The 21,394-nt window shown below is 35.3% G+C and overlaps 1 protein-coding gene across 9 annotated transcripts in view; it reads left to right on the top strand.

Annotated features, from left to right (window-relative positions):
• The window catches only part of LRMDA (leucine rich melanocyte differentiation associated), a 694,799-nt gene that overhangs the window by 564,698 nt on the left and 108,707 nt on the right, over positions 1–21,394 (top strand). The gene's annotated exons all lie outside the window — the stretch shown is intronic.

Raw genomic sequence — 21,394 nt, 5'->3', positions numbered from 1 at the left:
CATGCATGAAGTGAAATTTTAAAGGAAATGGAAACTATGAAGTGTTGGCATTGTTCTTGTGTTGTCTACAAAACAGATAAAATACAAGTAGCAGGGAAAAAAATAACAGAACAAGTCAGGGATCCTAAAAAATATTTTACCTGGGTTAGTATGCTAACATTCATGTAGGAACAATCTGCCAAATGAGTATGACATCTTTAGCTTGGAAGTTGTTTTTGGGAAAAAAAAAAAAAAAAAAAAAAGAGCTAAACTGAGTGTTTTCTGTCTAGGAGAACTTTTCAGCTTGAGAGAGCAGTATGAACTGCTCTAAAGAGATAATTTGGCTTACTGTTGGATTATGTTTATGGATCAGGCCTGGGAGGTAGCATTTTTCCTAAAATAAACTGTGCCAGGTTATTCACATATTGAAATTTATTTACGTGTTGAAATAGGAACACTTGACTAATTATTTCTTCATTAGTTTCAAGAGCAGTACTGAGAAAAATACTAAACACTGAAATGAAAGCATTAGGCTGAGGATTACTGCTTTATGTCTCTTACATTTGGAAATTGCTTGTGTTTTCTACAACATGAATGATGAAAGTTTTTGTTAGGTTCAAGCTATGTGACTAGCAGTTCACCGATCGTGTATTCTTTTGATTTCATCTCCACATTAAATGAACTATTTTGGTTTATATTGCATTTGTCTTTTTTTTTTTTTTTTTTTTTTTTTTTGAAGTGATTGTTATGTTTTTATCATTTTTAGAAGTATTCTCTATTTTCTCAGTGGCTCAAGCACTCATTAGAAACAGAGGGCAAGGAAACATTAAGTTTAAAATTAATGGAATTATTTATTGCAGTTTTACGTTTGTGTTACCTGAAGCAGAATATATATATACATATATATTTTGTTTTTGTTTTGCGTCCTTTCATCCATAGAGAATGGGGATTAGCCTTTGGCTAAAATAGTGCTTTCAGGCCCTTTCAGCATTCACTAACTGTTTACTTATCCAGGAATAAATGGGTAAAAATGCAGTTAAAGCTTCCAGCTGCAAGGTCAGCTACCTTTTTAAAATTCAACCTCATGAGCTCTGTTCAGTTGCGGGCTTGCTGGTATGAGCCATTAACTGCCTGTTGCATGTAACCTTCCCTTGTCTTACACAGAGCTGCACACGAACCTCTGGTACTATACAACAGACCCTCAATTCATGCCATGCAAGAAACAAAAGCAGTTTAACTTGTGATCAGTGATCATATGATCCATTTACAGGGTGCAAGCTCAGTCAAGTAGAACTGGTAAATCATTAAAAATTCACCCAACACCATTCCTGCTGAGTAGAACATCACAATAATATATTTTTCTCTAAGTTACCAGTCCAACACTATTAGAAGCCTTGCTTGGTATAACAAGTTTGTCAAATGCTAAATTAATTCAAAAAGTATAAAATTAATTGCAAAGCATAGGATGTTAGTTAAAAGCTATAATGCATTGCAAAAAAATATGTTGCACTCAAATCGTCACTGTGGAAGCTAAAACACTGGGACATGCACACTATAAAATAACAATAGTGACTCAGATTGCTGTATCAGGCCTAGTGCAGGACAAGAAATTCACCTCTGTTCAGACTATCATGTAAGAATAGGCTTAAATGCTGGCCTGAATAAAATAATGCTGCATAGAGGTCCCCAGCCATGACAGAACAGTTTCTGTATGTTTCATAATGAATTTCACCCAACATCTGGAATCAGCATTTTAGTTTGGTTTTATTAGCTTGGTTAATTTTTCTTTTTGTGGCGATCTTAGAAAGCAGCTCCTGTGCATGAAAAATAGCTCTTTTTCATCAGTCTTCTGATTAGAAATTAGTATAGTTCATCTGAAAGCAACCTACAAAGATCGAGTCCAATTGCCTGACCTCTTCAGGGCTAACGAAAAGGATGTTACTAAAGGCATTGTCCCAATGTCTCTTGAACACTGTCAGGCATGAGGCATCAACCATCTTGCTAGGAAGGCTGTTCCAGTGTTCGAGCACATTTTTTCCTAATGTCCAGTCTTGAACCTCCCTGGGCCCAGCTCTGTGCAGTTCCCTCACCTCCTGCCTTTGGTTACCAGGGAGCAAAGGCCAGCGTCTCCCTCTGTGCTTCCTCTCCTCAGGGAGCTGCAGAGAGCAACGAGGCCACCTGTCAGCTGCCTTTTCTCCAGACTGGGCAACCCAGGTGTCCTCATCCTCCCATTGTAGGACATGCCTTCCAGCCACTTTGCCAGCCTTGTTGCCCTCGGGATGCTTTCAAATATTTTTTTTTAGTTACATGTGGAAATGCATTTTGGAGCCATATTAACTAGTGATAGATGGAGCTTCTTGTTTAAATTCTTGTTAGATGGGTATGTATCATTTCGAAACATGCTCAGTGCTTCTTGGTTTGTGAAGTCCTCCTTTTAGATTCATTCTCTATAAAAACATAAAGGACTGTTAAAACAAAACCCCCCTTCCTCTATTAAACAGAACAAGAGAGGAAAGGAGTGGATAAGGTAACGCTGTAAAATTAAAAGTAAAAAGTCAAGTATATTCTGAAAGATGAGAAACCCATAGATGAGAGTTTGTGTCACTGAAAAGCCTCCTGCTTGCTTTAGCTTTATTTTTCTCAATGAATTTGACCCTGATAAAATAGGTTCTATACAGATAGCAGTGCCGGTGTGCTAATTGACTTCTATTTTAAGTAGTTGAGCTGAAAGATATATATATATATATATATATATATATATTTCCATCACCAGGTGGATTTCTTTTGTTCCTGTATTTGTGACTGTTCTTTTAAAAGTGTGTGAGTGTGGATACAATAGAATGTCACTTTGGAAATATGTTAAAAATATGTAACAGGTGTTTTTTCCCCCTCAGGTGAAAATTGAGGTTACACTGAACATACATTAAATTAGGTTTACAGTAATCATTACTTAGTCGATTGCTTATTTTCTCTCAAAATTGTAATAATAAATTAAGAAATGGATCTGTATTAGCTTCTTTCTGAAGTGCAGAAGAACATTCAGGTGTTCTGTTTCAGACTTCTATAATGGGGAAAAGAAAATAATTTTAATATTCACAGAGCAATTTGAAAAATAAGAGCGTACAAAAATAAGATATAGACAAATTTTACATATGATATGTTTTAGAGAGTAAACAAAGATGGAAGAATCTTAACCAAACCAACCTCTAAACAAACCTAGGACATACCATTTTTTTCTTGGACTGATACACTTGCTGTTTTGATAACAAATGCTTAAATCTCTGTATGTTTACATGGGAATAATTTGCTAAGTGATGCAACTGCTTAGGGATCATGCTAATGGGAATAAGCCTAATTCCTTTGATGTTTCAATAGGAAATTAATGAAGTGATGCTAGCCTGTAGATGTCTACCTGTAAGTGAAAGGCATACATCTAATCTTCTCTAGCTGAAAAGTACAGAAGAATGCTTAAAAGTGATCATCTGTTGCGTGCTCCTCTTGGGGAGGGATAAGAAATAGTAAATGCTGGGGATTTTATTTGCTACATAACTGGAAGCATCTCAGGCAATCTTTGTGATAATGATGCTGCAAGAAATAAAGTAAAGTTAAAAAAGGAAATTCAGTATGTGTAACTATGTAAACTGCTGGGAACACTTTTCTCATCCTGCTGTGTTGTATTTCCCCGTCCTATTAACATGTAGTCTTCTGCGTATGGAATCAACAGGAGCTTTGACTAAATTTTTTTGATTTAACATTCACTATTAGGTGATACAGTTCTTGAAGGCATGATTTAATAATATATTTTTTAAAGTACAGTTTTATTGCAGTAATAAAGTATTAGAGTAATAAAATCATATTGTATCTCAAGTGCCAGATTCAAATGAAAAACAAAAAAAAAAGGAAAAAAGTGTTCTTTAGCACAAAGCTGTTTCTATGAGAGAAAACAAGTAAAATTTAGATGCAAGAGTTAGATATGTGCTTCAAGGAACTGGGCAGTTTCAGTTTTTAAAATAGTGCTGTTGGAGCAATTGTTTTGCTAAGCCTAAAACATTTTATGCATCAGTCTGTTTCTAATAATTTGATCTAAAGGTATGAGTAACAGAAAATGAGTTCTGACATGAATAGTCAAAATATGTCATTTTCTTTTTTACTTTGATACTCTATGCAGCCTATAGATATAATAATAAGAAAAAAAGTCATGCCAGGTGGTAGATGCTGAGAGTCAAGTGTGGAAACCACACAGTGTTATGAAGGGCCTTTTTTTTTTTTTTTTTTTTTTTCATTTCTTCCAAAAGTTTCAGAGTAAATGTAACTGGAAGTAAATCTTCCATTTGAATTGAAATAGCTGAAGATATTTGCCATGATATTTATTTCTGTTATTCCATGCATAAAGCGGGATAACTAGAGCAGAGGAGTCAGATATATGAAAGCTGGCTCTGTTCATTCTGTTTCACTATATTGTCTGGGAATTTGTGGCAATAGAACAATTAACTCACTGTTCTAGAGAGTAGACCTGCTACCATGACCCCAATCTTCTAATTCCATATTGATAGATTTAAAAAAGAAAGAAAGAAAGATGGGAACAAAAAACTTGTAGATAAGCATTTTTTTTTTGGTAGGATTTATGTAAATTCAGAGAGAGCGAGCTGATTCTGAGTTGTCTGCTTGTGGCATCAGTATTGCTTCTACCTAGTTTTTCATATGTTAAGGGTGGGAGAAGGGAAATATTGATTCAGTTCCCCCTCCACTTTATTGATCCATCCTTATTTCTATAATTTCCTTTGATGTTTATACTGTTCCACAATAAGCATAACACCAATTTATGTGAACAGTCTTACAATTCACAAAGCATTTGTTACAATCTGTATGATGCGTATGCTTTTTCTGAAAGTGTCATCTTATTGGTAAGTACAACCACTTCTGGTTCAACTTCTGATTTAAAGAAAGAGGGACAGAAGAAAACAGGAATGCAAAAGGATCTTGTGTTCCTTTAGTCTTCTGTTTGGTCAGTGCAAACTGTGGCCTTTACTATTGACTTTCATTTGGCCTTGAAATAATGTGAAGCAAATATTGTGCACTGTATTTATACTACTAAGCTAGAATAGTACAAATTCATCACGGCATGTGTTTAATGAATTAAACACCAGTGAACAGGTCTCATGTTGATAAAGTAGACATTCTTTTCTTGGAGATCTTGTTGGCCCTATGCTATATAACTTATTTTATTGATGAGATACAAAATAAAACCATTAGAGAAACAGTTACCAGATTGTGATAAAATTGGAAAACCAGTAAATAACAAGAAAGTGCAAGTCAAACTGGGTGCAAGCAAGTAGTAAGCATTTTTACAAAACTGGATGAAAACACTGTATTTCCCAGCTAAGAATATAGACCATGCTTGGAAGAGTAGGGATTCTATCTTAGAAGGCAATGACTCTGAAAAAGGCTTGTGATTACTCAGCTGAATATGCTTTCCCAGTACACACACCTGACATAGTACTTTAAGGTACCAAGTATGACCGAGAAATTTAACACCACCGTTGTATTTATTAGTGGTACAACCACTTTGAGAATACTGTGTTTAATTTTGGAGAATCCTGTGGTTATAGAAAGGTGCTGGGACGCTGAAGAGAAAACAGGGTGGGAGTGGTGGGGAGACGACAAGGCAAGTGATTTTTTAGAAGAGTAGATGAGATGGGCCATGTTGAGAAATTCCAGGAAATTCTGCCTTAAGTAACCAGGTGTGTGTGAAGAGATGCAAGCAAATAGTGTCCAGGTTCAGGTGAATGGCAACATGAGGAACTTCCCCCTACCCAGCAGTGGATATGAGAAGAACCAGCTCTTGCACCTAGAACTTTACACACCCAGCACAGGAAAAAAGAATGTCAGTGGCCTGGCTAATTTGTTGGAACAAGTTTCCTAGATTTGCAACAGACTGTATGTAGATGGCAGGGTTTTAGCTAAGACTGGAAGTGCTCTGTACACGTAAGCCTTATAATCAGAGGAACAGCTGAAATCAAGAAAAATATCAGCAATACTCTAACTGAGTGGTTAATCTCAGCCTTAAAAAAAAAAAAAAAATCAAACAAAAAACACAAAACAAACCACCCTTCCCTCATCCTCGAACTATAATATGTTCTGAAGATGAGCAAATTTGGGGGGAGTAGTTTCTGAGGGAAACTGTTGAGTTGAGGGATGGACTTTGTCACGTGCTATCTTTGTTTTACAGGTAAGGACCACTAGTTAGAGCATTTACTCACTGAGAGCATAGAAAGCCTTTCAGAGAGGCAGAATCTAATGCATTTTGGGATGATGTTCATTAAATCCATCATCTCAAGAAACAAAGAGTTCTCACCAGTTTTTCATCACCACACTCCTAAGCCAGCTTTTGGGAACCTCACCATCCATCTGAACCTCCTCTCCTCTAAATAAAAAGTGTACATCACTTCTTAATAAGTTGAAGAAAAGCAATTATAAAAAATAATTATGATACCCTCTTCTCATTATGCATTGCTGAAATACAAGTATGGATAAGAAGTCAGACAGTTCTGTACTGCTTTATGTAGGACATTATTTTAGATGTAGTTAAGGTAAATTCAAATCCTAAAGTGTCAGTCCTGCAACAGTGCTTTTTTTTTTTTTCTTCTTCTTTTGTGTACAGCAGTTTTACCTTTATGTTTTTGTTTTTCACAAATTTGTATTATATTTTCCATTGCTATTTTTGATTGTTGCCTCCTCTTATAGCATCTAGTATTTCCCAGCATTTTTGTTTGATTCACTAAAATAAAATCTAGGTAAATATACTGATATCATGCTGCTGATAAAGCACTGTAGTCTAATGCTTTTGTATCTTTTATACCTTAATTTGTGAAGATCCTAATATTATTTCTTGTTCATTTGTCTAATCATTCCCATGGGTATTTGTTTTCTGTCTTCTATGCAGGTGCTTTACAAATTAATGATATATCAGTTAACCACATGTTTTATGTCCCCCAAATTTCCTGTATTTGTATTATGCTATGTCATGCAAGTCATAAGCCTAAATGTGTTTTCCATGACAGCTCAGCTTTACTGTGACATTGCCTTGTTTTGGTTAACACTTCTGGAAACAAATCTGAAGATATAATTTTAAAATCATCAACTTCCAATAATGTTTTACATATTGGCAGGTGGTAGATGAAAAGCCAAAAGGAAGAGGCAAAGTGTGTCCTGTGTACATGCTGGGCCTTCTGTCTGGGAGAGAATAAAAGTCATGCAAGGGGGAAATCTCACTGTATAAGCACATGAACAGTTCATTCTACTAGTTTTCTGGACATGACAGGGAGTCTAGTTCTCCTAATTGAGATCCAGATGTGAAACACTTGAGAAGATAATTCTTCTGCCTCTTGTCTCCCCCTCCCCCAAACATTGGAAACTTTATCTTCAGTCAGGTCACCAACTCTATAAAGAGAGAAAGTGGAGGTCTGTTCTGCATTCTTCCTTTTTTCCTTCTCACTGTGATGTTGGTGTGTATTTCTTACTGGATCAACACCAGCTTCATCTTTGCCTCCTTTCTGATTCCTGTAAACATGTTCAATTAAGTAATATTTTTCGTATATCTGGAAAAGGTCCCTTCAAAAGTTGCCTTTGTAGACCAGTGCTCTTTTTCCTGTTGTATTGCCTTACTTTGATGCAGTGGACTTCCTCTAATATTATCATAATGATACAGCACACTTTGAGGGAATAGGTCTTTTTTCATTGATTTATTATGTGGTTGTTTGTTGTTGTTTTATATTTTTAGTTTCCCCTTCCTTCCCCTTCCTTCCCCTTCCTTCCTTTATAAGAACACTGAACGTTTGACAAATACAACAAATTGAACATACAAGCTATTTCAGCAAAACTGTCTTTAGAACTTTCAGGATGGATGTCATGGTCGAGTTACCGATACAACATTTTGTAACTGGAGTTGTGTGTGTTTGTTTGTTCTTTTGTTTATTTTTTAAATATTATTTCATGCTCTCTAGTGTGTTCTGAAGGAAATCATGCTTCAGCTTATCCCACATAGCAAGCAATACCCTCAGTAACTTTGAAATTCAAACCTTTCATTAGATGACCTTTTCCACTGCCAGCTTTCCTTAAATTCTGAAATCCTTCACAAGACACCGTACAACATGAAGCTATCATGCAAAAATGATTTTATGTTTGCCCAGTCTCAATCTACTTAGTGCAAATAAAATTTTGTGTGAGTCAGCTGGAGATGTGTTACAGCCCTGTTAAAGCCCAGCCTGTTAATTGCAAACATTTTGCACTGCTTGTGTGATGCACAGATTTCATGGAAATATATTCACTTTCTCAGTGCTTAGTTTTACAGTAGTCATCAGACTGTTGGACAATAGTGATTATAGGACAAGGCACAAGCTATTGGAGTGAATGCTTTAATGTTGATACTTTTTTTTTTTTTTTTCTGATAAAAGGAACTTAGATTAGAGGATATGCAAGTTATTGTAGCAATTAATTTTTCTAAGATGTCTATCTATAAGAAATGTTTCATGGTAGAAGAAAAAAAGCTAACAACTCTGTGGTAGAATACAAAGTTTATTACGTTTCTAGACTACATTATCCTTGTCAGCTAGATTAAAGCATTCTCCTAGTTTCTGTCCTATATTACCATAACAAGTGGGGAAATAATGTAGTGTTGTTACACAGAGCAGCTTATAAATTTTGACATAAGTGTGAGAGAAGTCACTTGAAATGTGAAGCAACCAAGAGGAATAATTAGGAACAGCAGAATGATCTCAGTAATATGACAACAGTTTCTAAAGCACCCCACAGGATTGAAATCATCAGGTTTGCTTGACCTATATCTTTAATAATACAGCTCATTGCCCTTGTATTGAAGCTAGAGGGTAGGACAAAGTATAAGCTTTATCATGTTTTAGGAGAAATTGCAAAAAGTTTATTTATTAACACAGCACAAAATGGCCCATTTCTATGATTACCAAACAGGAAAGCAAGTTGGGCCACAGTTCACCACACAGAACGTTTCACAGTCAGGCTTGGCTGGCAAAAAATATTATGTAACACTCAAATAAGATAAATGGCTGCACTGGCAGTGGAAATAACCTTCTGTTTAATTAGAAAATAAGAGCTATATGGGACAATAAAAATGGTTACTGCTGCCCTCAGTCACTGTTTAATAAATATGATAGTGCTGAAGATAATGCTAAGTGTTATTTATTTGTGCAATATCACAGCTTCAGTAATTGTTCATGTTCTTGATAGTTACCCTGCATGTAGAATGAGTCCCTTTTGCATTTTCTTTGTTTAATTCATAAAAAGGGAGGAGGATTTTTTAAACCTTTAAACTAGTTTTATAAGGCATAGATGTGTGATCTAAGTTCATTCACCTCTCAGTGGTGCTGTAACCAAACTACTGGTTTTCCTAGCTGACCTTTGGGATAATTAAGCTTTGAGCCTAATAGTTCCCTACTTTTCTGGCTGGATTGTCTATCTGCCTTGAATATGCTTCTGCATCTGTGAGATGAAAGCATAATTCAATTTATTTATTTACTGTCCATTTCATCACAACTGTGCTTGTAGTTAGCGCAGTTCTAAGGTCTGGCTTTAGCATGGCTTTGGCTTCCTTTGGAGTTGTAAGCACTGAATGAGGTCCTGCAGGGCACGTTGTTGAAGACAGATGATTTCAGTGAAGGCTTCTCTCTAAAGGGAATAATTTTTACTAGTAAATCGAGCATCAAATTGTGTTACGTGCATATGTATCAAAACTTTCCTTTCCCTATACAGCACGTTGATGAGATACGGACTTTATTGCTGGTTTCAGGTCTTTAGGAATGTTCACATTCATCAAATGCTTGATAGAAAAGCAGGGTATGGGATGTGTTTCACAGTATGTTTTTTACAGGCTTGGTATCCCACCCCTATTGTTCTAATTTGAATCTACAGTAAGTACAGGGATTTGGAAAAAGGGTGTCAAAGACTTTGCCTGTTTTAATCTAAGGGGAAAAATTCAGATGTTTCATGAACAAGTTTCAGCCCCTCCTTCCTTCCTTGCTTACTCTCCATCCCCAAAAATTACACTGTATGTCAAGAGGCAAAACAAAACAAAACCCCTTTTCTTCACACAATTCACTTTAAGCTTCAAAATCCTCCAAAATCCCCAATCTCCCCTTGCAGTCTGGTTCCCACTCTCCAGCTTTCCTCATCTCCCTCTGAAAGAAAAAAGCTCTTCTTTAAGGGACTGATAGGTTGTAGAGCGATGCTTAGCAACAACATTCCTGTGCCTTAAGTAGCTGCAAGCCCCTAGCTGAACCCTTTGATGTGACTGTCAGGGCAGATTTATTTTGTTTTAGCACATTGTCTACTTGTCCAGATGTATCAGGAGATAAAAAGGAGTCATGTTTACACTCTTTTGGTGAGCGGGAGGAGGAGGAGGAGATGTAATTAAATCTCATTTTTGATGAATCTCTGAGAGATCGAGATGAAGAAAACAGGAGTTGGCTTGAATATAGAGAGGAAACCCACTTGCCAGCCCTAACACCTGACATTGTCAGAAAATGAAGTGTAAAGCCATAGCACAATGTGTTGATTTGGTTCTGCTGAAGTCTTTGACTGTGTTTTCTTCTGTACAGATAGCTCATGAGCGTCTAGAAAGACCTATTAGAAAGAAGTGGTTGTGCACCACAGACTCTTTCCTGTCTGTCTTATTTAATAAATTTGTTTGTCCAGGTTGAAAATAACTGTGTTTTTCTCTAGAATGTTAATGTTATAGATCACATATCCCAGGACTTCTGGCTGTGGTAAGTGGCTGTCAATCAAATACTTGGGGGGGGGGGGGGGGAAGGAACCTCAGTGATCTTGGATAAACAAATGTGCAGTGTAAGGCAGGCCTTGCTGAATTCTTCCAGAGAACAAATACCACAGATAAATCCATTTTTGTTTATTTGCTTTTTAACTTGCACATTTAGCGACACCACTCTGAGCTCTATTAATAACCTGCGGTGCACAGTGACAAGTCTGATTCCAACATTCAGTATGCTGTGGGTATGCCAAGTGAATAAAATGCTAGTTTTAATCTGCTGTTACAAAAGTTACTCTATTTGCATTTTAAATAGGTTACACTACAGCACCCCCTTCTGCTGACTAAGTAGTGTGACAAGAGGTTTTAGCTGCAGTTCAGTTTTGTTCCCATATGGCAGAAAGAAGGTGCCTTAAAAGCATTTTTAACCTTCCAGTTTCTTAGTTCCCGTGCCCACTAAGCAAGGTGATCAGTGTAACAGAACACTAGTTATTAAACTGATATCATTGCATAATTTTTAGGACCTGTCTTTCATTTTTGCAGCATTGTCCGTACTTCTGAAAAAATGAAGACGGGGCAGCAGAATGAATAGCAAAGCAAAGCCAACCCTCTAACATTGCAAACAGTTATGTTTGGGCAGTGAGACATGCATGCAGTTCTGCATTCCTCTGGTTGTCATTGACTTGAACTTGTTTGCAAGTGATGATATTATGTTACTGATTTAATTTATGGAACAGTCTCAGAGGTTCCTATCCAGAAAAGCAATTTACCATACTAATTTCCCCTTGACTTCTGGAAAATCTGTGGGCATCAGATTTGCAAAAACAAGTGTGGAAGCTCTGAGTCATCTATATTTCAAAATATGAGAAAAGCAATATGTCACAATACTGTAGATAACGTGTGCTTGAGTTTTGCACCTGGGTTTATATGTACTTTGTATGCTACTAATAACTGTCATAGCAAAGCATAAATCACAGCATTACTCCATTTCAGGTGTTTTCAAAATTTAAAGGTATTTTCTCTTTGTAAGAGAAAATGGATTGTGAGTATCTTGTTTTGGACACCTTTTGCGTTTGTCAGACTAGTTTGATAATTACTGTATGGTATAAGGCAATACACAGAATAGCATATTTTGATTTGGAGGCATTCGTGTGAAATTTCTAAGTAAATGCTTCACAGTATATTTATATACTCAGGATAGCATTCTAGCATATACGGTATTCCAAAGAACATAGAACATTTCAGGACAGTCTGCTTGAAAGAAGGTATATAAGAATCATCTGTCATTCAGTAGGATTTAGACATGAAAGCTTGAACTAGAGTTGTGTTCTGCAGTTCTGATATCATTGGTTAAAAATATTTTATGGAACAACTAAAATAAACTTGCAGTCTAATAGATTATTAATGTATTTCTCTTCACATAAGTGACCTGCCTGTGCTTTTGCACCTTCAGATGAAGTTACAGTATCTAAGAACTCAGTACTGTTCTCTCGCTCCTTCAGATCCAAAGTGCAATGAGTGAAATGCAGTGAATGGCACTGCTTGCATCTTGCGGTTCATTTGTGGTTTGCTCTACAAGACACATCAAAGAACAGTTGTGTGTGACTTTTCAAAATTTTGTGGCAAGACTTGCAGAGTTTTCTGTTTTGGGGTATGACACAACCATTTATTTACTTATTTTCTTGCATTTTCTTTATGACTGTACACCCATTGAATCCTTCTGCATACTGTAAATGAAAAGAAGTTAGCACATGTTCCCATAAGGTGAACTGGTGGTAAAGATACTAGTAAAGAAATTTAAGAAAAAAAATGTAAACTTCCTGGTTGAATTTACTGTCCCAAACTCAGAACAGCAGTCAAAGCAGCAGATTCTTCTGCATTGCATTATACTTTTTTTTTTTTTTTTCCGTTTAAGGGGGGGGGGGGTCTTGTGTCAATTTCCTGCTTAATTAATGAATCAATGCCTAAGAGAAAATATGTATTCAGAAATCCATTTTAGGGAACAGTACGATTTAGCAACTTTGAATTTATCTTGTAGTGTGATTTTATTCTCCTTTTAAAACTGAGCCTTAAGTTTTACAACAAACAGGTCTCTCGTTGGGATATATTGGTGGGTAATCCTTTAATTCACTGTTGTGTTGCTAGCATTGGTAATTGGTCCTTTGAGGACAGATTCTATTATCTGGCATAATGAAAAATATTGAGCCACTTGAGGAATAACTCTCAACTTGTCATAAATGAAAATATTAGAATCTGGGATATGATTAGGGAGAAGTGGTCAAACTGAAGTTCTTTCCTTAAGCTCATGAAACTGAATAGAGTGACCAAGCAGAATCTTTTGCATCCTTTTGCTGCTAAATGCAGGTAGCTAAGATACAAATTTTAAACAGATAGAAGGCAAATATCATGCATTAAGAAGCAACTTTTTCTGCTTTGGTTAAAAAAATAAAATTAGGTAGTTGCTAAAATACTTAGCTTTTAGTAACAGAGGTTGAAAATGATTGGTCTTGAAAGTCAAAAAACCTTATGGGTGTTTTCATGTGTTATATGTTACAGTAGAACAAATCAATTCAGGCTTCTTAGATGCAGTCATTGCCTTGTGATTACGTTTGTGTAAAGTCTTGGAGCCTTTGATCAAAGGCATTTGTGACTAGGTCTAATCCAAGCTCTTTAAGGTGTTTAACTTGCCGGGGGTGGGGGTGAGGGGATTGGGGCTGATAACAGCTGGGATTTAAATTTAGTTTTGCTGAACTTTTGTTTTGAAAGGATTTCTATTATACACTGCTTCCTTTTCCATGCAGAAGATGGATCATTGAGTAAACCTAAAAGGGAAAGAGGATATGGGAGGAAATGGGTGGGGACTTTGAATTAATCTTCTGAAGAAAAATGTTTGATCAGCGGGTAGGAGAGGATGAAAACCTCTGATGTTGACAGCAGGCAACTTTCTGACTAGTGTGTGATTGACAACTTTGATGCTCCAGTGGGGAGCTAGTGTCCAGCCGTGCTCAGGCATCCTATGTCTGTGGGTGGTAGTGTTAATAATGTGGCAACTGGAAAGATTAATTGTGGACAAGCAGCAGGATTACGAGGAGGGCTTCACAGGTCTAAAAGGAACAGTGGTAGGAAGGCCTCTGATCTGTCAGCCCAAAAGGAAATTAGTTAGGGCAGGCTGGAGCAGGCTTAAAAAAAGGGGAGGGGGGAAGAGGGGAAGATGGAGTAATGGGAGAAGGGAAACATTTAGGATATTAAAGCAAAATAAAGAGGATATTGAAATACATTGTAAGGGGTTGGGACCAATGTTCTCAGAAGACCTTAATATGCTACATTACATTCAGAGTTCAGCTTGTTTGGCAGTGAGTTTTGCAGTGGTTAGAACCACCATGTTAGGCTAAACTTGTTAATTGTTTTCAAAATGAACCTGAGAATAAACTTAAATTCAGAATTTTTAAAGGCTTCTTAGATGCAATGGACACGGGAGAGAGTTTACTTAAGCTTCTCCTGCAAGTAACTATCTGCTGTGTGTTTTACTTCCCACCCTTTTTGGTAGAAGTAGGGATTTTGCCGATAAATTCTGTGTTACCATTAAAGAGGCCATTCATCATGCTTACTAATGTTATTAATCAAGATACACCACAGTACCCTTAAAATGAGATCATTTTGATAAATCATGTATGACATGAAAAGACTTTATTCCTTTTAAGTGCAATTTAGACTGTAATTTTTTTCCTCATTTATGATTCATGGAAGAAACATGGATAAAATTCCCTTGCACATTTACACCTTATCTTCAGTAATAATTCAAAACTGCTCTTAGATGAAAATTCAAGGTCTGATTCACCAAAGCTGAATGCCAGCTCATTATTTTCTGGCATTCAGTAGTCCAAAAATAATGTCCATACATTAGGTGCTTTTCACAATAGTTGAATTTGGCTGCACACCAGACATATCGATTGCACTCAATTAAGCCTAAATGCGTAAGAATTATCTTACGTTCATTTACATCTTTGATCCAGTTGCACCTTGCTTTCAACCTTGCAATTTAATATTAAGTGCAAACCAAAAGGTAAAGTAAATTCAAGGGAGAAGTATAACCTCTCTTATATGAGAATGAGGGAAATATCTTCTGAAATGCTTTGCATCTCCTTCAGCTCCCCTACTTCTGTTAAATAAGCAAAATCCTCTTGCCTTTTCTTGTTAAAGGTCATTGGAATTGGAAGGTCAACCAAAATATAAGATTGCTGTTCTTGTCTTCCTAGTACTACAATAATTTGATCTACTCTGTTAGTAGCATCAGATATGAAAATAGCCTGCTAAAATGTCCTGAATGAATATTTGCTTAGTTCAAAGTCACACTCTTCATTATAGCTGAAACACTTGTGTTATTTATTAAACTAAAAGATGTTGGAACTGGGTTGCAGCATTCTTTGCTAACACAGGTATGGATTTATTAGATAAATGCTAGTTTATTCTGGCATTTAGAAATATGGAAGGGAAGTGTCTAGTACAGAGATTTATTTTGGGAAACAGAGTCATTTAAGTTTTGCTGTTTCTCCACCCATGACTGAAAGAGGATTGGCTTATCTGAATTTAAGTTCCCCCTTTACTTTCTTCAGCAGCTGAACGTATTTGAAAGAACATGTGTGGTTGCCAAAAATAGCAGTCCATTTGTATTTTTTGAACCATTGATCTATACAAATTTGTTCTGATGCAGCAAATGAACAGTATACCTACACAAGATGTTCCCTTCCTCCTGGCTCCTGGTGCCTTCTAAATATTACCTTTTTTCTATTTTGTTGTTGTTGTTGTTCTTAAGTCTAATTAGGTTCCTGGACTCTTAAGAGCCAGTTGCCACTGTGGGCCTGATTTTAATCTCCTCTGGAAGTTAGAATGTGTTACCCATTCTTTTTTGTTTATTTTTCCTTCATGTTTTATTTTATGATTGCATACTAGAGAAGCATTTTTCACTTCCATGAAGTAATGCCCAACAGATTTAGAAGTTCAGACTTCTGTTTATTATTATTATTATTATTATTATTATTTATGGTTAAGATTATTAGATTGGTAGGAAGAAGAAACACAAAGCCAAATAAAACCCTTATGCTACCAATACCTGCCCTTAAGTTCCCTTCTTGTCTCATGAATTCTCTTTATTATTGATAAGAAAAAAACATGGTGAAAAGAATCCCTGTAGTTCACAAGGAAATTATTTGTAATGAGGTACATTTATAATAATAAATTAAAATGGTGGATTAGTTCAGAGTAGTCCAATTGTATTTATCTTCTTTATTAATACTGATTAAATTACTGGTTTTATATATTTTTTTAATGTCTGCTGATGAAAGAAAGTTGTTCAGATCTTTGTGACATTAGGCAAAACATAAAACTGAAGCAAAAAAAAAAAAAAAAAAAAAAAAAGTGGTACCTCTTTTCTTCAATTCCACCTTCCGTACAATACTCATTTGTGGTGCTCTTGTTTTATTTCAGTACCATGGTCTAACGTCTGAAAACAGATTTTGAAATAAATCACTGTTTCCTGTTTCTGTGTAGGGTGAGGAGGTCATCTCAGTAAGCCTCTACATACACGTCAGGCAAGTTGTGGTAACACCATGCCTCTGTTTCCCCCTCTCCCTCTTAATTAAAAGTTCCTTTAATTTATACTGGAAGTTTAGTAAAGACAACTGCTAACCTGTAGTTAATTGTGCTTGGCTGAGGAGCAGGGGAATTGGAAAATCCCATTTCATCAAGGAAAGCTGTCTCCCATGTAATCATGCCATGCCACCTGTTGGTATTTCTAAACATAACAGCGTATTGGGATTTGTCACAACTGCAGGCTAGCCCATTGGAGACCTGTATCCCAGTTCACAGGAGAGGAAAGGAAAGCAAGACCTTTTGCTTTTGTAGCCTGCTGTATATAGTTGTCCCGTCAGGTTCTACCTTTGCATATTTTTTAGTATCCTTCTTTACCCCCTTTTTTAAACTTTATCTCTTTCTTTCAGTGACAACCCTTCTGTGTGTTTCCTGAAGAAACAAAAAAAAATGAACATATTGTAAATAAAGTTATTCCCTAACCATTCTATAGGATAAAGTGGTTAAAGACTTAGTGTATTGTTGCTTTCTATAATATTTTCTGCTATCACGAGACTCTCAAATACCTCAAAGTGAAATTAAAGCCCCATTGTGCTTGATGCTGTGCGAATTTACAGGAAGAAACATTCCCTATAGACTAGTGTTTTGATACTCTCTGCAAGCATGTAATAAATTCAATCCACAATGAATACATTTTTTTTTTTTTTCTATTACTAGACAGGCTATGTTTCTCATCACACATCTATACACAATGAATATACATAAATTAATATTTTATCTGTAAAGGATGAATTTCTAGTTATGTCTAAATTTTTGAAAAATGTTGATGGGCAGGTGTGTGGAAAGTTTCTGTATGTTTTATCACAAACATGAACAAATTTAGACGGTCTAATATAGGATTGAGGCACGTAAATTGCTGCAGCCAGTGTTAGGGAGGGAATCAATAAATGGCTGCCATACTGGTACATACCTGTTTAGGCAAGTTTTAAAAGTTCATGGAAATTATTGAAGACTGTTGCTATTATGTTTCTTGGGGAAAGTATGTGTGCCCAAGGGATCCAAAATTAGTCCTTAGACTAAATAGATGTTTGTGTAGAGAATTCTTAAAATGACAGTAAGCCACCTTTTTGTTCATGTATAATTAAATTTAAGTCTTGAGTACAAGCAAATTGAAGACAGAATAGGCTTATCACAAAAATATTGCTGTGTGTTTAATAAAACAAAAAGTTTTTCAAAGGCAAGTATGAGGTGATCATTTACATTGGAACTATACAACTATACTACAGATTATCCCATTTATTGTTCTGGAGAAATGTTTTTGTCAATTACAAAAAAAAAAAAAAAGAAAGAAAAAAAGGTAATGCAGTGATTTTCTTCCTTCTTAATTGTTGTTTCCCTGTGCATATATTAAAAATCTTTTGATTATTCATATTTCCTTAATAAATTCAAGTTTTGTATCTTGTAATGTGATAAGTACCATTGGTTTTCCATTTTTATTTGAACATAAGTCACCAAATGAGAAGCAACAAGCTTTCAAATTGCTAAGGTCACTTCTCTGTGACCTTACTAGATGACTTTGACAAGTGTTAAAACTCTGATGAATGAAAATAAACAACACTATCAGAGAACACAAGAGTTCTTGATAATCGTGGCTGAGGCTTACAAAATGAATATCATGTTGTCCACAAAAAAAATATGCTTCTTGGTCAGTTCCCTGAAAAAAAATAATTGACAATCTGAAATGCTGGAGATTTGAGATAATCATATTAACTGAGAAACACATTGTGAAGGAAGAAATCTTACACACTTAAAGTATTTCTGAGGTTAGAGATATACAAGGGAAACTTCATGTCTTGAGTTCCACATTAATTAATATATTCTTCATTATTTTGTTTTTCTCTGTTTTCCTATCTACCATTCTAATATTACTTGTCAAGTTATACCTAAGTATTTCCTGAGTACATATTTTTCTTACATGGTGCTGAGAAAATATCAGCAGTATACTTGTAAGGTTGATCACTATGCAGATGTGTGTTTTTTAGATGCCCAAATATCTGTAGAGATGCTAAGATTTTTACTAACATAGCAAAAAATCTATCAACTTAAGTAAACAACAGAAACTAGATACCCCTCACTTCATACTTTGTAAAAAAAAGTGTGGACTACTGAAGCAGTACAGCAGTGTTTCAGGTTCATCTGCTATGTACAGTGCCTGCTATAAGGATGACCAAGGGTGGTGTTAGAACTCAGCATGAGCTGAATGATCATGATTCATCATGGCATTGTTGTCTTCTGAGGTGTTTGGCTATGCAATTTAAATGCACTCCCTCCCTCTCCCCCTCCCCCATTTTTATTTTTATTTTTAATTATAGCACTTCTTCCTACTGTAGATTATACAGTATGTCTAATTTTGATGAATGTGGTTTGAAGGTCTGTTACTCTTTTACTATCTTTTTAGGACCAAGTGAAAAAAATTTTTAGCTCAGACAAAACTTTTAGGTTAATATCAAGACAGAGGGAGAGATCTCAATTTAGCAAGTGCTTGGCTATGTGCATACCTAAGGCTGCAAGAAATTTTATTGGCCTTGTAACTTTTATACCTTGTACTATGATATACTGCAAAATTTTGAAGACTATAATGCTTGCAAGAATACAAGCTTTCAGTAATAATACTGTTAGAATTTCCTTACTAAGTTATCTAGTTACGTGTAACTGTAACACTGAAGTTACCACCTACTTTAACCAGCTTTCCTCAGAGCTGTTTATATTTGTAGTTTTGACTGCAACAAGAACTCCTGATGCATATGTGACCAAGACACATGTCAGTGCTGTCACATGTCAGTGCTATCACTGTCAAAATATTCTTGTGAATATTAAGAATAATGCAATCTATACAAATCTATTTGGAAAATACTTGGGGCCAAACATCAATCTGTAGTAGGAAAAACAAATTGTCTTTTTGCTGGGGTACAGGCTTACTCAGAAATGTGATTCAGAGCTCCAGACAATGTTTTTTTTTTTCAAAACAATCCTAATCATGGATGATATTTTATAGAATTAAAGCTGCTCTAACTGAATGCCTAGCTCAAAGCTAATGAAAACTGTTCTATATTTGACAGGGAATTATATACCGTACATAAAGTAGCAGCAAAACACCAATAAACAAAACCTCCTGTTCTTGCTTTTCCTAAAGTTGGAAATAAAGCTAAATTGCCCCTTCACTCCAATATCCTTTTTGGAAGCACTTGAATTTTGCTCACTCGGTATATTGCTGAAAAGGCAAAGTCTCTTCCAGTAATTTTAGGAAAAGCTATCATCAAACTGTCAACAGTCTAAATTGAGATTAAAAGTATCAAAGAGAAACGTTCACTATTATCAGAGTCCCAACTGAATACACTTGAATAGGCAGATAACATCTAGAGTGTACAGTATGAGACCACTCACTCCTCCAGGTTTTGGAGTGATATACAGGGATGAAGTCTTATGTTAAACAGTTAGTGACATTTTTCTTCTTTTGTTTCCCAGAATTTCTAGGCCCAAAGAAAACAGCTGTGGACAGATGCCTGTCCTAGGGATTATTTTCATGTCATATTGCTGGCATTGATCTCATCCTCTGAGGTGTTAGGTGCCCTCAGTTCCTATTGGTCATCAGAGGGAGGATCTCCAATCCCTTGTAGTCCAGGGTAGATTGGGCTGCATGTTTACAGTTGGTTAAAATCAAAGGATTATTCTCTTTGTCTGAAGGCAAGAGCTGTGTTTATACTATTACCTCTCTGAAAAGGACAGCTTATTGTCACTGGTGAGACAGCAGACAGAGGATTTTCTAGAGTTTTCTTCGTGTTTTGGCAAACTTGTCTCTATTGTCTGTCTTAATACATGATGCGTTTTCATGTTATGCGCTGAGTTTTACTATGGACAAAAATGGGACTATAACTATGGTCTGACATAAAAATTGAAAGCTGGTCTCTGAAAGCAAAAGCTTAGTGTATTAATCTACTCGGTCACTTAGCCTTGTACATTTTAATATGCTACCATCTATACAGCTATTAAAAAAAAAAAAAAAAAAAAAAAGATTTATAAGTACTTTAACAAAACATTACCACTAGTAACTGTTGTTATTATAGATTTCTGCTTGTTGTTCTCAAGTTTAGCCTGGTAATAAGCTTTTTCTTCCACAAGTCCTATTTTATGTTTACATCTTAACACACCTTTTAAAATCTGGTTTTGAATTAATTTAAATTAATATATATTTGAAGGTATGATTAATTACAAAATAATAAGAGTTTTAGGTGGATTACTTTTGTTGACTTTTGTGGTTTATAAACCAAAATATAATTTGAAAACCACCTGTGCAGAAGATTATTTTCTTAAATTATTTTGATAAAATTCCCTTTGTAAATTATGAGGAGATTCAAGAAATAGTTTTGTTTTTGTACTTCTTCATTTTATTTGTCTTATCTTTATAATTAGAAATTATCATATAACTTTTAGTGAACACTGTCCTTTGTCCTTTGTATCTTCTTTAAAAAACGTTATATTTGTTACGTACATTGTGATTTTAAACACTCCAGAGCAAACTCAATGCATGTCACTACCATGGTATCAATCCATTTAACTTAAATTAGACTTTTTAAAACACTGTGATGATTCTTTAAGATCCTTTATTTTCATATCTCCTCCTAAGAATGCAACACTACTGTTCTTTAAGTAAAAAGCAAGATGGTAAACATGACTCGTCGTTATACTGCTATATTGTATAGCAGTATATATATTGTATAGTATATAGTATACTATATAGTATAGTATATATACTATATACTATATAGTATGTATAGTATACAGTATATATATTGTATATTGTATATATATTGTATAGCAGTATATATAACATATATTTTAAAAGATTAGATTCTGGAGCTATAGTTTTATGTAAACTATACAGTATAGCACTATATATAACATATATATATATATATAACATATATATATAACATATATATAGTGCTATACTGTATAGTTTACATAACATATATA

Source organism: Oxyura jamaicensis, chromosome 6, assembly GCF_011077185.1.
Source record: "Oxyura jamaicensis isolate SHBP4307 breed ruddy duck chromosome 6, BPBGC_Ojam_1.0, whole genome shotgun sequence".
NCBI classification, from domain to species: Eukaryota; Metazoa; Chordata; class Aves; order Anseriformes; family Anatidae; genus Oxyura; species Oxyura jamaicensis.
This window is presented reverse-complemented; position numbering and strand designations above follow the sequence as displayed.